This window comes from Sapajus apella, unplaced genomic scaffold (assembly GCF_009761245.1).
Source record: "Sapajus apella isolate SASKATOON/1434 unplaced genomic scaffold, GSC_monkey_1.0 scaffold69, whole genome shotgun sequence".
Lineage (NCBI taxonomy): Eukaryota > Metazoa > Chordata > Mammalia > Primates > Cebidae > Sapajus > Sapajus apella.
Genome location: NW_022437009.1, coordinates 9,185,830 through 9,190,843, shown reverse-complemented (window position 1 = coordinate 9,190,843; position 5,014 = coordinate 9,185,830). Strand labels below are relative to the sequence as shown.

The 5,014-nt window shown below is 40.1% G+C and overlaps 1 protein-coding gene across 2 annotated transcripts in view; it reads left to right on the top strand.

Annotated features, from left to right (window-relative positions):
• Positions 1–5,014, top strand: part of CD53 (CD53 molecule) — a 29,191-nt gene that overhangs the window by 15,461 nt on the left and 8,716 nt on the right. The gene's annotated exons all lie outside the window — the stretch shown is intronic.

Below are 5,014 nucleotides of genomic sequence, written 5' to 3'. Positions count from 1 at the left end.
AAAAAAAAAAAAAAAAAAAAAAAAAGAAAAATTATTTTTTGTCTGTGTTTCTTTTGAGACACTTTTTTTTTTTTTTTTGAGAGGGAGTTTCACTCATGTTACCCAGGCTGGAGTGCAATGGCGCAATCTCGGCTCACCGCAACCTCCGCCTCCTGGGTTCAGGCAATTCTCCTGCCTCAGCCTCCTGAGTAGCTGGGATTACAGGCACGCACCACCATGCCCAGCTAATTTTTTGTATTTTTAGTAGAGATGAGGTTTCACCATGTTGACCAGGATGACCTCGATCTCTTGACCTCGTGATCCACCCGCCTCGGCCTCCCAAAGTGCTGGGATTACAGGCTTGAGCCACCGCGCCTGGCCCGGGATACTTTTTTTTTCTGTCTTTAAGCTTGCTAGTTTTTTTCTTCTGCAATATCTAATTTGCCATTAATCCAATCCAATGTATTTTTCATGTCACACATTGTAGTTTCATCTTTAGAAGTTTGATTTGAGGTTTTTTAAAAAGTATTTTCCATTTCTCCATTTATTTTTTTGAAAATATAATATCTAGCTTAATGGCTTTACTAACTAATCTAACATCTAGGTTGGTTTTCATCTGTTGCCATGTTATAAGTTGTGCTTCATTGCTTCTTGCATGCCTGATACTTTGAGTGAATCTATGTGTAAATTTTACTTTTTTGGGTGCTAGATATTTGGTATTCCTATAAATCTTATTGAGCTTTGTTTTAGGATGCACTTAAGTTACTTGGAAAGTGTTTAATATTTTGGGGCCTTACTCTTAGATTTGTTGGGTAGAACAGTGTTCCATCTAGAGCTATCTGTTCCCTATTACTGAGGCAAGATCCTTCTGTGTACTCTATCTTGTGAATCATGGAGTTTTCCAGTCTGACTGGTGGGAATAGGCACCGTGTTGTGTGAATGCCAGGCACTGCTCAGATGGTACTTATCCTTGGGTAGTTTTTTATATGCATGTGTAATCAGGACTCGGCTAAATTCTTAATGGACACTTTGGTAGACTGAATAATAGGCCCCCAAATATGTTCATGCACCTCATAAGGCAATGATGACTTTGAAGCTGTGATTAAATTAAACATCTTGAAGTGAGGTGGTTATCCTGGATTAGTCAGGTAGTTCTTATCTAATCATATGGGCCCTCATAAGAATGAAGCAGGAGATAAGAGTGGAAAGCATCAGATGATGATAAAAGCAAGAGGTTGCATGATGCAAGAAAGGAGACAAGGAATGTAGGTGACTTTAGAAGCTGACAAAGACAAGGAAACAGATTATCTCCCTGAGCCCTGCAGAAGAAAGGCAACCTAGCCAACAACTTGAATGTATACTTTTGACCTTCAGAACTGTAAAAGAATAAATTTGTGTTGCCTCAAGCCACAAAGTTTGTGGTAATGTTTTAGCAGCAATAGGAAACTGATGCAAGCACCCGCTGCAGAGCTCCAGGGTTTGCTCTCTGTGCAGCTTTCTTTTGTACCTTGCTGTGTCCTGTAAACCCTAGCTGCTTTGGTTTCCTCAGAATCTCAGCTCTACCTCCTTAACCCAGAGAGTCTGCCAGGTTCCCCATCTCTGCTCCATGGTCTGGAAACTGTCAGTGAATAAAAGCTGAGGCAATCACAGGATGCACACCATTTATTTCCCATCTCTCATGGGTCCACTCATTGTCTTACATTCAGTGTTCTGCAGAGCATTATTTTATAATCTACATTTTTTTAGCTGTTTCAGGTGAGGGGGTAAATCTGGTCCCTGTTAATTGATGGCCAGAGGCACATTTCCCAAATATGTGATTATATATATTTTTGTTTTTTGCTTTGAGACAGAGTCTCACTCTGTCACCCAGGCTGGAGTGCAGTGGCATGATCTCAGCTCACTGCAATCTCCACCTCTCGGGTTCAAGAGATTCTCATGCCACCGCCTCCCGAGTAGCTGGGATTACAGGTGCGCACCACCATGCCCAACTAATTTTCATATTTTTAGTAGAGACAGGGTTTCACCATGTTGGCCAGGCTGGTCTCGAACTCCTGACCTCAGGTGATCCACCTGCCTCAGCCTCCCAAAGTCCTGGGATTACAGGTGTGAGCCACCACGCCCAGCCATGACTTTATATATATATATTTTTTTCCCATTTATTTATTTTATTGCATTTTAGGTTTTGGGGTACATGTGAAGAACATGCAAAATTGTTGCATAGGAACACACGTGGCAGTGTGATTCGCTGTCTTCCTCCCCATCACCTACATCTGGCATTTCTCCCCTTGCTATCTCTCCCCAGCTTCCCACCCCCCACCGTCCCTCCCCTATTTCCCCCCAACTGACCCCAGTGTGTAGTGCTCCCCTCCCTGTGTCCATGTGTTCTCATTGTTCAACACCCGCCTATGAGTGAGAACATGCGGTGTTTGATCTTCTGCTCTTCTGTCAGTTTGCTGAGAATGATGGTTTCCAGGTTCATCCATGTCCCTACAAAGGACCCAAACTCATCGTTTTTGATGGCTGCATAATATTCCATGGTGTATATGTGCCACATTTTCCCTATCCAGTCTATCGTCGAAGGGCATTTGGGTTGGTTCCAGGTCTTTGCTATTGTAAACAGTGCTGCAATGAACATTCGTGTACACGTGTCCCTATAGTAGAACGATTTGTAATCCTTTGGATACATACCCAGTAATGGGATTGCTGGGTCAAATGGAATTTCTATTTCTAGGTCCTTGAGGAATCGCCACACTGTCTTCCACAATGGTTGAACTAATTTACACTCCCACCAACAGTGCAAAAGTGTTCCTATTTCTCCACATCCTCTCCAGCATCTGTTGTCTCCAGATTTTTTAATGATCGCCATTCTAACCGGCGTGAGATGGTATCTCAATGTAGTTTTGATTTGCATTTCTCTGATGACCAGTGATGATGAGTATATTTTTACATTAAGAAAAGGAAATGAAAAAGGTGAAAAGAATTTTAATAACATTTTAGTTAACCCAATATGTAGAAAATATTATAACTTAAAAATATAATCAATATTGAAAAATTACTAATATAATACTTTTTGTACTAAGTGTATATTTTACGCTTATAGCATTATAGCAATTCAGACTAGCCTGATTCTAAATGCTCAAAGCCACAGCACAGCTCTAGGGTGCAATGAATCATGAGAGTTCGTGTTTAGCTGCTCAAGGGGACTACAGTCATTTGAACGTTTTAGCTTTAATGTCGCCTTCCCCATGAACTATTCCTTGATCAATCCAGCTGAAAATCTTTGAATTTTCATGGCATTTGTTACTGTTCTTTGGGACTTGACATATTTTATCTTTTATTGCTTGATATGGCTTATGCAAAGGGCAACAAGAGGGATTCTCAAGAATTTGGAAATGAGGACTGGCAAATGTTACATTCTAAGAGTTAAATTAATTCTAGATAAAAAATAAAAAATTCTAGATAAAATCAATAAGATTATTTATTCATATGTCTTACTCTATGAGATATTTTGTCAGTATGATGCCGATAAAGGGCTGGGAAACACTCAAATTCATCATTCACTCCGGATAAACAAAGTAGTTCTTTAAGACTAAATAATCATGGATTCCATTTATTGAGTACTGGTCTTGCTGTATGCCAATCTATGTGATAAGATCATTTAATCTTCACATTCGCCCTGTGAGGGATAAGTACTGCCCCACTTTACATAGGAAGAAATTGTGGCTATGACTGTTAAGTTGGTGTCCAATTCTCCCATAGCTGTTTCGTGCATATGTATGAGGTGAATTCAAGTTTGACCTCAAAGCCTGGGTAGTAAACCATCACATTTTTTTTTTTTTTTTTTACTTCTGATGTATATTCAATTGCATTTATAATCTAATTAATTTTAATTTAATTTCTTTGAAGTAATGATGTAAATATAAGAATAATCCCGAAAAGTAAGACAAGGAGAAACGGAGAAAAAAGCACAAAGTAAAAGAAAAGGGTATGAGATAGATATAAGTACTTGGTGGAAATTCACTTTATTGTGGAACAGAAGTGGCTCATCAGGCTTATCTACAGCCTGGATGAACTGTTCCCTCAAGACTATGTGATTTCCGGGTACCTTGGAACTAACTGCAAAGAAGATACTATGGATTGCACAAGTGGCCCATGGACTAGAAAAGGCATAATTTTAATGGAAAAAATCACGACCTCAACATTCTGCTTTATATATCAGTCCTGTGCACAGTTTTCAAATATGAATCACTTTATAGAATGTCATTACCTCTGACAAAAAATTCAAAATTCTGGGCCAGGCACGGTGGCCCATGCCTGCAGTCCCAGCACTTTGGGAGGCCAAGGCGAACAGATCACTTGAGGTCAGGAGTTTGAGACCAGACTGGCCAACATGGTGAAACTTCATTTCTACTAAAAATTCAAAAATTAGATGGGCATGGTGGTGCATGCCTTTAGTCCCAGCTACTTGGGAGGCTGAGGTGGGAAGATCACTTAAGCCTGGGAGGTGAATGTTGGAGTGAACCGAGATTGTGCCACTGGACTCCAGCCTGGGTGACAGATTGAGACCCTGTCAAAAAAAGAAAAAGAAAAGGAAGAAGAGATGAAGGAAGGAAGGAAAGAAGGGAGGGAGGGAGGGAGGGAGGGAAGAAAGGAAGGAGGGAAGGAAGGAAGGGAAGGAGGGAAGGAAAGAAGGAGGGAAGGAAGGGAGGGATGGAGGAAAGAAAAGGAGGGAGGGAAGGAGGGAAGGAAAAAAGGAGGGAGGGAAAGAAGGAAAGGAAGGAGGGAAGGAAAGAAGGAGGGAGGGAGGGAAGGAAGGAAAGAACAAGGAAAGAAGGAAGGAAAAGAAAAAAAAGTAAAGTCAAAATTTTGTATCTGGATTTCTAGAATTGAGGACCAGACATTGGACATTGATGTCCTCACTAAGAAAATGATATTCTAGTTGAAAAAAAAAAAAAAAAGCTTACATTGTTGTCTTGTTTTATCTCTGCTGTAAGCTTTTTTTTTTTTTTTTTTTTTTTTTTTTTTTTTTTTTTTT